Source organism: Pinus tabuliformis, chromosome J, assembly GCF_031772625.1.
Source record: "Pinus tabuliformis cultivar Carrire ecotype Pingquan chromosome J, CPIR1, whole genome shotgun sequence".
In the NCBI taxonomy this organism is placed as follows: domain Eukaryota; kingdom Viridiplantae; phylum Streptophyta; class Pinopsida; order Pinales; family Pinaceae; genus Pinus; species Pinus tabuliformis.
This window is the reverse complement of record NC_142295.1, coordinates 1,245,505,266-1,245,518,250: the sequence shown is the minus strand read 5'-3', so window position 1 is coordinate 1,245,518,250 and position 12,985 is coordinate 1,245,505,266.

Genomic DNA, 12,985 nt, shown 5'->3' with positions numbered 1-12,985 from the left:
ATGGCTGGTTCTAAGAGAAGCTACCCATTGCCTTGACCGTCACAACTTCAAACAATCATTAGGGTTTAGGTTTTAATTCTAGGGTTTCTGATGACTAGGGAAACTCTCTTAGGGTTTCAACATGTGCGAAGAGGTCAAAGTAACATAGTTTAAGGTTTGAGAAAGTGCAACAAAAAAAAGGCGTGAGAAATATATTCACAGTACCAAATGTTTGAAATCTTCAGGCTCATGGAGGCTCAATCAAGTGGTATGCGAAATAGAGGGAATTTCCAAGTTAGGTCCAAGGCAAGTGTTTGTTAAGCAAGAAAAGACGTATGATGTAAAGTAGCAGATAGGGCTTATGATGTAAGGTAATGATATGTACAGAAGAGATAAGCTAATTGCAATTAAAAATACCAATGCAATGCATATGCAGAGGTTTCACAGATTCCATGTAATAATAAGCAAATGCAAGGACATGAGTGCAAAATAAACATGCAGGGAACTAACTACCTACAGTAAAGAAAATGAAGCATGAAAAATTTCAATCATAAAGAAAATTCCAATTAGCCAACTAATAAGCAAAACTAAAACCTAGCTAGTCTAAAGCCCTAAATCCTAATTTAACCAAAGTCTAGGTTGGGTTATGTGAAATCAAACTTCCAATGCAGCCAGTGCAGTAGTTCCCAACCTGCAAAAACAAAGATGATAGCATTGTGTATATTATCTTCCGGATACATCGCATTATATTTCCTTCTGATCGACATTTTGAACCAGCAACGATGGTTCATCTTCAGGGTGTGAAATATTATTTGAAAGTATGTTCTCAATTTTTATTCACATATATATAGATGAGATGCTTAGCCGACAAATTTTTTTTTTCTCTGCATCTCTTCAAGAATGTAAGGTCAGTCTTCCTTTTCGTTAAGAGCAATTTGTGTCGTTCAAATCTGCAAACTTCTTTCATTGTCTCCCTTCCGTATTGGGTGATTATTTTGTCTTTGAGGTTTCTGCGAGTTACATCATTGTGTAGATTATCTTCTGGATACATTGCATTAGATTTCCTTCCGATCGACATTTCGAACCAGCAATGATGGTTCATCTTCAGGATGTGAAATATTATTTGAAAGATTGTTCTCAATTTTCCTTCACATATATATAGATGAGATGCTTAGCCGACAGATTTTTTTTTTCCTTTTTTTTTCTTTTTATCTCTTCAAGAATGTAAGGTTAGTCTTCCTTTTCATTAAGATAAATCTATGTCGTTCAAATCTGCGAACTTCTTTCATTGTCTCCCTTCCATATTGAGTGATTATTTTGTCTTTAAGGTTTCTGCGAGTTACATCATTGTGTAGATTATCTTCCGGATACATCGCATTATATTTCCTTCTGATCGATGTTTTGAAACAGCAACGATGGTTCATCTTCAGGATGTGAAATATTATTTGAAAGACTATTCTCAATTTTTCTTCACATATATATAGATGAGATGCTTAGCCGACAGATCTCTGCATCTCTTCAAGAATGTAAGGTCAATCTTCCTTTTCGTTAAGAGCAATCTGTGTCGTTCAAATCTGCGAACTTCTTTCATTGTCTCCCTTACGTATTGGGTGATTATTTTTTCTTTCTCTGCATCTCTTCAAGAATGTAAGGTCAGTCTTCCTTTCCGTTAAGAGCAATCTGTATCATTCAAATCTGCGAACTTCTTTCATTGTCTCCCTTCCATATTGGGTGATTATTTTGTCTTTCTCTGCATTTCTTCAAGAATGTAAGGTCAGTATTCCTTTTCGTTAAGAGCAATCTATGTCGTTCAAATCTAAAAACTTCTTTCATTGTCTCCCTTCCGTATTGGGTGATTATTTTTTCTTTCTCTACATCTCTTCAAGAATGTAAGGTCAGTCTTCCTTTTCGTTAAGAGAAATCTGTATCATTCAAATCTGTGAACTTCTTTCATTGTCTCCCTCCGTACTAGATGATTATTTTGTCTTTCTTTGCATCTCTTCAAGAATGTAAGGTCAGTCTTCCTTTTCGTTAAGAGCAATCTGTGTCGTTCAAATATGCCAACTTCTTTCATTGTTTCCCTTCTGTATTGGGTGATTATTTTGTCTTTCTCTGCATCTCTTCAAGAATGTAAGGTTAGTCTTCCTTTTCATTAAGAGAAATCTGTGTCATTCAAATCTGCAAACTTATTTCATTGTCTCCCTTCCATATTGGGTGATTATTTTGTCTTTCTCTGCATCTCTTCAATAATGTAAGGTCAGTCTTCCTTTTCATTAAGAGCAATCTGTGTTGTTCAAATCTGCGAACTTCTTTCATTGTCTCCCTTTTGTATTGGGTGATTATTTTATCTTTCTCTGCATCTCTTCAAGAATGTAAGGTCAGTCTTCCTTTTCGTTAAGAGAAATCTGTGTCGTTCAAATCTACGAACTTCTTTCATTGTCTCCCTTCCGTATTGGGTGATTATTTTGACTTTCTCTGCATCTCTTCAAGAATGTAAGGTCAGTCTTCCTTTTCGTTAAGTGCAATCTGTGTCATTCAAATCTATGAACTTCTTTCATTGTCTCCCTTCTGTATTGGATAATTATTTTGTCTTTCTCTGCATCTCTTCAAGAATGTAAGGTCAATCTTCTTTTTCATTAAGAGAAATCTATGTCGTTCAAATCTGTGAACTTCTTTCATTGTCTCCCTTCCGTATTGGGTGATTATTTTGTCTTTCAAATAATATTTCACATCATGAAGATGAACCATCATTGCTGGTTAGAAACGTCAATCAGAAGAAAATTTAATGCGATGTATCCGGAAGATAATCTACACAATGATGTAACTCGCAAAAACCTCAAAGAAAAAATAATCACCCAATACGAAAGGGAGACAATGAAAGAAGTTCGCAGATTTGAACGACACAGATTTCTTTTAACGAAAAGGAAGACTGACCTTACATTCTTGAAGAGATACAGAGAAAGAAAAAAAGGAAAAAAAAAATATGTCGGCTAAGCATCCCATCTATATATATGTGAAGAAAATTTGAGAACAGTCTTTCAATAATATTTCACATCCTGAAGATGAACCATCGTTGTTGGTTTGAAATGTCGATCAGAAGGAAATCTAATGCGATGTATCCGAAAGATAATCTACACAATGATGTAAGTCGCAGAAACCTCAAAGACAAAATAATCACCCAATACGGAAGGGAGACAATGAAAGAAGTTCGCAGATTTGAATGACACAAATTGCTCTTAACAAAAAGGAAGACTGACCTTACATTCTTGAAGAGATGCAAAGAAAAAGAAAATCTGTTTGCTAAGCATCTCATCTATATATATGTGAAGAAAAATTGAGAGCAGTCTTTCAAATAATATTTCACATCCTGAAGATGGACCATCGTTGCTGGTTCGAAATGTCCATCGGAAGGAAATCTAATGCGATGTATCCGGAAGATAATCTACACAATGATGTAACTCACAGAAACCTCAAAGACAAAAAGATGATGGCAATTAGAATTTTTGGAAAGAGTTGTGCAAAACATAACATGTTTAACTGTAAAACATGCACAACAGCAAGAACATCTCATCCACCTATAGGGAAATGTGTCAGAGAAGACCTTTCAAGGCAAACTACAACCCAATCCTAATAAACCAAACCACAAGCATGAAATTTATAGTCATGCAACCATAACATACATTCGTTTATGCCTAACCCTAAATCCAATGCAAGTAAGGCAAGATGATGCTGGCTAGTAAAGGCATCTGCCAGATTTATCCGATCAATGACCCTATCATGATGTAGAGAATGACTAACTTGATAACCTTGAAAAGAGGGGCCCCTGTCGAGTGTAACTGAGATCCCTGAGGATTCAAACACAAAAACCCCAATTTCAGAAACCCTAGTTTGAAATTGTTCATGGACTTCATCAAGGACGTGAGGACCTGACATAACCATCAGCAGATGCTGAAGTGCCTCATTGTCCTGGCCAACTTTTGAACCTTCAAACAACACACCATCCAATATTGGTAGCTTCGCAAGATTAATATGTGAGTGCATATGGTTATCGTTGGTTGTGATCAGACAACTATCAGTGAAAATATTTTGGATTGGATCCATTGACTGAACATTGATAGAATGGTAGCTCGACAAATGAGATTCTTTAGATTCTAGAGAATGAACTGAATCAACCGCAAGAGTATCAAACGAAGGGGAGATCAGGTGATTGGCACCCTCCCATCTAGGATATTGTAAGGTATCATTTGATTGCGTATGTTGACAGACTGTATTGGCTGGGAGACAATAAAAAATATTTGAGACAATGGCCAGAGCACTCCCCTTAGCAAAAAAAATAGGATAAAGAGGCTGATGCGCCTTAGTTGAAAGGTGATGGAAATATTTTCTCAAAGAAACATTGCTCCAATTAGAGGGCTTCCAAGATGAACTCACATCTGGCGAGAAACTGTTGTGAGGAGCGTGATGTGCAGAAACCCTAATTCGACTAGGTTCATGGGTCTCATCAGGAACATGGGAACCTGACATAACCATCAGTGAAAGCTGAAGTGCCTCAACTTCCTGATGAGTCCCTAAACATTCGAAAGGTGGGTCATCAAATTTTGGGGGCTCCGTAGGATCAACAACCGGATAAGTAGGAAAATCACCAGAGGTGTGAGTGAATATATTTCTGGAAAAATTAGGATTGCTGAAAAAGGGATCAATGAGAGACCCAGCTTGAGTTGGGCGAGATGCAAGGCCCTCTTCCTCACTTGTTAAAGGCTGCAAGTGGCAAAGATCCAGCATAAGGGATTTAGACTCTACATCCCTTGACTGCAAAACCTCGCCCCCATGCACATGATTGCAATCAGTGCGAGCAAGATAAGGATATGAATGATCTGAAGGAACCGCCAGTGCAGTAGACCCATAGACTAAATAAAGGTAGGATGGATGTATAGGGTCAGATGAAGGAACACCAATCAGACCTAGACTCACATCCTGCCCATTTACGTTCACCAAAGAGAAAGAAGAAGTTAAAGGCCTGATATATATTCTCCCTGGATTTGATAAGATAGTCAACATTACTTGAGACAAGACTAACGCCATCACGACAGTTGAATGAGATCCCCAGATATAGTGTGACGTATGTTGAATGGAATCAATCAGTACAGATGTTAGGTGATTTTCATATTCCAAACCAAAAGAATGTATGAGGGATTTAGAGATGAGACCATCAGATTTGTTTCCCAGAAAGCATTGTTCATCATTTGAACCATTTACGATCACAATATTATTATGTAACAAGTCAAGAGGAGGATGAGAAATCCCACAAACAGTAATATTTTCCACGAGGGTTTGAGGTTGTTCCATATTCAACGAGACAGGCCAAACAAAATTACAGGAAGAATTTGGACACTTTGTAATATGAAAATTATGATGATGCTCATGTGGAACAGGACTTGTTTCTAATTGAAAATGTTGTAAAGAAATGAGAACCAATCACTGAAAATTTATATTCAAATACACCCATTCAATATCACTTTCAGGAAATTCAAAACAAAGATGCACAAATCTAAAAGCAAAACCCTCTAAAGATTCCTCAAGTTTCATCCTAAGCTCATTTATCCTCTTTAACACATCTTGAAAGTCGTACCTGTCAAATTCTTGTTGGAGCTTACCGACGAGTTGCTTGAACGAATGAATGGACGCCACTGGCAACGTGTGGCACCATTTCTTGGCACAACCTTCAAGGGTGAGGGAGAGAAATGCATAAGCAAACTCTTCATTGTCAATCTCAAAAGATTCACAAAACTCGAGAAAATTAGAAATGTGCTTGTTTAAGGTTGTTCCATCCTCACCATCAAACTTTAACTGAGACAAGTGATGGAGCTGCTCCTGGGGGATGGAAAATCGGAAAATAGACAAACTAGATAAACACCCTGGGAGAAAGATTTTGGTCAGAGCCATTAACAGATATGAGACTAAACTGCAAGCTCCAAGGGCTTAGCTTGTCAACTAGCCCTCCTTCTAGTGCCAAATCTATTGACGGGCTAGAATTCTCCGCCAACAGCAAGGGGGACCTCCCCGGTGTAAGTTCCCAACTAGAGCCTGCACCGTTTGTGATAGGGGTCCCTTCCGATATGTAGGCTCGACTGTCATTCAGTTTTGTTGAGCTTTCTTCAGAAGGAGGCGAAATATAAACTCAATTGAAAGCATGTACCTCAATAAATACAAGGAAATAATTGACAAATATTTTATGCCACATAAACCATGAATAGAACGACTATAAACAACATAAATCTTATGTAAAGTTACTATTAGCAGGCTTCAAATAAGACTTATGTTTTCCCAGAGAAAATGCTTAGTGACTGTAAATTAGTTCACAATGATCAAACATTTATGAGCATAAACAAAGGTGTAGTCAAATAGATTATACCAATACCAAAGAAATAGTTCACCAGCATGAGCATAGAGTTAGTGAATCAAATACCATTCATATGAAGCAACACAAAGTTTGGAGTATGAGACAGCATATGAGGAAACCGCACATCAAAGAGCTTTCAGGAACATCCGATCCATCAAGTGAAGAAAATACTCATGGCATTAGAACATAAAAGATCTGAAGAATCCAATAGTGGAAACGTACAAATACTCCTTGTATCAATTAGAAGGACATAAATTCTCTTAAGTAATGTATATATATCTCCAAAAGAGTCCTTCTCAAAAGCCCCCCTTTTACAAATGAGGCATGAGGGTATATTTATAGGGTGAGAGTGACTCTTGGCCTACCCTTGACACTTGAACTTCCTCATGACTTTTCATCTACCTAGTGAATTTTGGTATTCCACATGACCTTTCATATTCACAAACATGTTCTATGCTACTGCAAAAGATGGCGATATCAATCTACCTTCCTTCTGCCTTGGAGCTAGCTTGACTTCAATATCTATTGTTGACCAAGATCATGCATTTCCGCAACAATGATCCTTTGGGTCATTTTAGCAACAAATAGGCTCAAGTGTCTGCATAAATGACAGGGACTTGCCTTCGCCACTTCAATCCTACACATATACAAAATCATAAATTAATCATCAAGAAAAAATGTACTTTGATGAAATATAAGTATAAATATCACAATTAATACGAGCCAGAATTTGTAGACTTGACATCTCTTGCAATTTCATGGTCACAAATATACGCGTTGATAGGTTCCATGTCTTGGCATCAATCGTTTCTTTCCTTGAGTGGTTAGATTATCATTGTTATATCACCTTTCACACTCTTTTTCATCCTCTTCGTACATGCTGGGAATTGTTGCATTGTGTTGTTTTTAAACATTTGCAAAGATACTAAGTAAATGGTCGGTTGAGGCCTATATTTATAGTCTTAGCTCGCACATGTGGGGTCGCATGGGTCGTAGGGCCTGATATAGGTTAGTGTATGACCTTTGTGACCCATGAAACCTATGTGACCTGTCAAACCTTTGCGACCTATGCTATCTATACGACCTATGAGACCTTTGCGACCCATTGGACCTTGTGACTTGTGCGACCTATGCAACCTTTGTGAGTCACAGAGTCGCATAGTCGCACGAGGGACTGACAGTAATGAAGGCGACTTTGCGACTCAGAAGCTCGTGGGATTGTGGGGTCGCATGATAGTTGAGCAGTTGGAGGTGTGACTACACGACCTTGTGACCTATGCAACCTACGACCTATGCGACCTGCAACCTATGCGACCTTACGACCTGTGCGATCTTTACAACCTATGCGACCTCTGACCTATGCGGCCTGCAACCTATGCACCTTGCGACCTATGAGACCTGCGACCTATGCGACCTGCGACCTATGTGACCTATGACTTGTGTGACCTATGCGACCTTTGTGAGTCGCGGAGTCGCATAGTCGCACGAGGGACTGACAGTAATGAAGGTGACTTTGCGACTTGGAAGGTCGCGGGGTCATGGGGTCACATGATAGTTGAGCGGTTGGAGGTGTGACTACGCAACCATGCGACCTATGTGACCTGTGACCTATGCGACCTGTGCGACCTATGCGATCTTTGCGACCTATGAGACCTGCGACCTATGCAACCTATGACCTATGCAACCTGTGACCTATGCGACTTGCGAGCTATGCAACCTGCGACCTATGCGACCTACGACCTTTGCAACCTATGCGACTTGCGACCTATGTGACCTATGCGACCTGCGACCTATGTGACCTGCGACCTATGTGACCTGCGACTTATGTGGCTTGTGCGACCTTTTGGGACCTGTGCAACTTTGCAACTTGTGCAACTTGGTTTGGCTTATGAAAGAGACATGAGTCTTTTCTAGACCTTTCTGGGGTTTCCCGGCTTCCTAATAGACTCTAAGGATAGGTGGTAGCTGCAGAAAAGGTGGAGGGGCTCTAAAATTTAGAAGAGTTTGAAAATTTTGGAGGGGTTGTTGCAGTGGCTACAACATTACCTCGACCTGATATTGCTCTTCCTTTCCCAAATATTGCTTCTTCATGATTTCTTCAGCCTTTCTTCCTTCTTCCACTTGTTGCCTTAATTTTAGAATCTCACTTTCTTGTTCTTCATCTGCTTGAGGTAGTACTTCATTCTGTTTATTTGAGTTTTCAAGATCTTCTTTTAGAGAGAGGATCTTAGCTTCAAGACTTTCATAGTAACTAGATCTATCTTTAAGTCTCTTGATTGTTGTATTCTTTTCATTTACTTCATTCCTTAATGATGCTACTTCATCCTACAGCTTTTGACATTGATCTTCCTTTTTCCTTGTATTGCTTCCTTACCTTGTTTCGTTTCTCCAGCTGAGCTTTTAACCTGGTAGTCTCTTCTTTGAAGGCACACTCCCTTTTGTTAAAGAGATCTTTTTGATCTCTAATTTTATCTGTGAGTCTTTTAATTTCTACCTCTATATTCCTTTCACTATCATTTTCAATATCTTCAACATTGCATGAACAGAGAAAAGTATCACCAGAAGACCAAAAAATTGTACCTGATACTTCTTTTGCTTGTTCATCTTCAATCTGATGTGATTCTGAATCTGAATACTTGCTTCCACCTTATGGCCCATTGTCTCTCCTATTGTCACTGTTCCTTTGAGATGTCTTCTTCTTCTTAGGTGCTTTGTTCTTCAGCTTCTTTCCCATTTTTTCTACGAATCTCCTTCAAGCGACCAAGCTTATGCCAAAGGACCAAATTTGATACCAATTGTTGTAAATAATACTGAGAGGGGGGGTGAATCAGTATTTATCAAATCAATAAATTTTTCATTTCATACTCAGAATTATATACGCTACTTCAATGAAGGCAACCCACGTGTACAAGCAACTGTCTTTAAAGAAACCAACGTATATCCAACAAACTTATGATTCAATTAATTCACCATATGTTGATCTTTAATAAGTGCATCAATACTTCATTAACCATATAAACAGTAGCGTTGTGTAGTAATAACAGAATAAACCATCACATATAAGCAATACACATGAAAACAAAGATTTAAGGTGGAAACCCAATGCAGGAAAAAAACCACCTACTGTTGTCTTCTTTTAATATAAGAAAGCTTGTTTACAATCTTGTACTAGTGCAAACTCATACCAGTATGCAGACACCCACCTGCAGAAGGCTACAACCTTCTCTCATTCTCTAGCTTCTACTAAAAGGGAGCTATAACCCCCTAGCTCTTGTACTAGCTGATCCATTTACTAGTATGTAGGTGCCGGCCTACAGAAGGCTCCAACCTTCACTTGTTTTCTAGCTACTACTGAAAGGGAGCTCCAACCCCCTAGATCTTGTACTAGTTGATCCATTTACTAGTACATAGGCAGCGGCCTACAGAAGGCTCTAGCCTTCACTCATTTTCCAACCGCTACTGGAAGGGAGCTCCAACCCCCTGGCTCTTGTATTGGCTAATATGTTTACCAGTACGTAGGTGCTGGCCTACAGAAGACTGCGATCTTCACTTCTTCCTCCAGGGACCACGTTTCATAAATTTTCAGACTGGATGCTCCTGGTACACAACAATACACATGAAGGCCTTGTTTCATCAAATTTTCATACTGGACCCATCATCAACATTGAAGTTAGAAATCAATTACCACTGCAATACATCCATCAAATACATCTACATCAAACAATCACTGAAACTCAATCATCAATCTCTGAATCAACCACAACTGAATCAATCAATCATTGAAAACCTATCATCACTGAAGCAAATCACAATCAATCAATCTGAACATTCACAACACTGTCACCAGAACACAAAGCAAAATCCATAACTCTGCATCAAAAAATAGAACCAACTCCATCTTCAGACATCATATTTCATAATTTATATGCTACTTAGATGTGCCGAACCAACGTGTATATTTCCTTTTACCAAAGTGAACCAACGTACAGATATGCTAATGCTAACTTAAAACATGAAAACTATTCCAGACTTTAGTCATGCCTAGATCATAACATTTACAATGTAAATCATGCGTTAGTATTTAGATGTAGACTATCCATGATCAGACCACATAATGATAATTCATTTTAGCCCTTATGATCTCGATCCATCATCCATCATTAGCCACATAGGTGCATCCTTAGTTCAGATCAAGCAAAGCATCAGAAACCCATAACATGCATATTTGATCTAACTCTTCATAAGATATTCAATTACTTGCACACCTTGGCCTAATGATCTTCTCCTCCTTATATAGTTTTAGGCCTTTCTCAATACCTTAGACCAAAACCACTTAGGACCAATACCTTGGACCAAATACCTCGGACCAATACCTCGGACCAAATACCTTGGACCAATACCTTGGACCAAATACCTCAGACCAATACCTCGAACCAAATACCTCAGACCAATACCTTGGACCAAAACCTTGATTTTCCATCCCATATGCGCTTTTCCTTCTGTGAAAGTGCATGTATACGTATATGCTCCTTTTGTTCTGTTAACCCGCATGTATACATTGCTTGGACAAAGTGAACCAACATATACTTCTTAAACCACTCCCTTTCTTCAATCTCTGGAGTATGATCTGTAATTCTTTGTTGTTAACCTGTTGCACTGTGAACTGTCATCTGTGTCAGTTGCCATCAAGGACAACACCTGTATCATAATGCCAACACATAGAGACACCAAGATTGGTTGGAGACCAAGTTAAAACCAACTATGGGGAAAACCCTTTCTAATTCTTGTTCTTATTAGATTGTCAATGAATGATTCAACAAAAGAGAGTACAATGATCCATATCTTCATCCATACAACTATCCAGCAAAAATAAACTAAACAATATCCATGAGATGAATCCAACCATATTCATACTCAAAAACCATAATTCATAAGCCTATAATGAATTGTCATTGTCTGCGGTTAGCTATCGAACATTGTAGTTTATGAGTGAAAAATTTGGTCAACAGAAAAATGCAACTTTAGGTCCTAGTGGCAGGGAGGAAGTGGGCATGCAAGAAACTGGGAGATTCTAGTCACTCCCTTTAGCCTGTAAGCCAGAGACCAGTTCAATCTGTCCTTTAGAAATCCTATGAATGAGAGACAAAACCCTATAAAAATACACACGAGCTCCGGACCCTGCAGTTTCACCTTTGACCGAACCCATTTCTCCACGAACCTGCCTCAAGCCTATGTGAGCAAAAAAAAAGAAAGAGAATATAATAATGATCCATGATGATATCCAAATGAGGTTTAGGACACTTGTATTTATAGCCTTCCAAGGGTGTTCAATTTTCTTTAGGGCTGACCTGATCAAATATGCACATGAGGGCTCATAAATCAAAAATATACTTTCCCTTGTCCAAATTAGATGATATTTAGGTCTATTGTGGTCATCTCGAGAAGAGGAATTCGATGCAATAGTCATCTCCAAAAAATGAGCTTTCCGAAGTGGAATTTGGCCCTAGTTTCCAATTTTCACGCTCCCTCTCAACTAGGGAGAATTCCACCTGCATCATGTCATGTGTACCCTAACATCAAATCATATCCAATATCAAGTATCTTATCATCACTTATCTTCATTGTTCATATCGATTCATCTCTTTGTTATTCTTGCTTATCTCTTGATTTTCCCTGCTCATACGTTGAACATTCTTGAATCTAAAATAAGAAGAATTTGACATCGGAGGTAAGTTCAATCTACCCCTCTCTATCCATCAGGGAGCCACTGCTACCACCCGGAATCTCTTCCAGCAGGGAGCCCAATGCTACCACCTGGGAAACATTGGTAGGGAGCCAAATCTACGACCCACGTCAACATAGAAGAGATTAGCTCAATCTAAAACAACACTAGAGAGCTTAATCTCAATGTGGAACCTGATGGGGGATCTAAACATATACAGCCCTTATCAAGCAATAGGTGATATAGGGGAGCACATCTCAAGTCATCCTATTGCTTATTGATCTTCCCAATAATGACCCTTAAGACTCATGTGGTAGAAAACTTGCACCATAATCCAAGCGATACCTAACTTACAAAAAGGTAAGGATCACATGCCCCTAAGCCTCCTCAACCCGTTGGCTAGACGGGGAGGGATAATACAAATAAGCCCTGTTTGTGGGTATGATTCCAACTCAGGTATACTCTACAAAGAGAAATATAGGGGAGAAACAAATCTAACCTTATGGGTAACAGATATGGGTTATAACCTATTTTATAGAGATCCCTCAACCCCTAGAGCCCTCCATCTCAATTCCACACCCTGGGCGATCAGACAGGGGGGAAGAGCTGGCTTGGCATCCTCTATCAATGATGCTTTGTGGATAAGAAACATATCGTTGTGATCACATCTGGTATCAGGTTAATCATCATGTCGCAATATAAACAGTCTCTTTTTCATATAGGACATAAAATCTAATATCATATTAGAACAATATATATATATATATATATATATATATATATATATATATCACAAAAAGGATACCATATCTATTCTCCCTATCACGAAGGAAACAACCATAGTCCTAAGCTTGTCTCGTATAGCAGCATTATCTCAATCTATG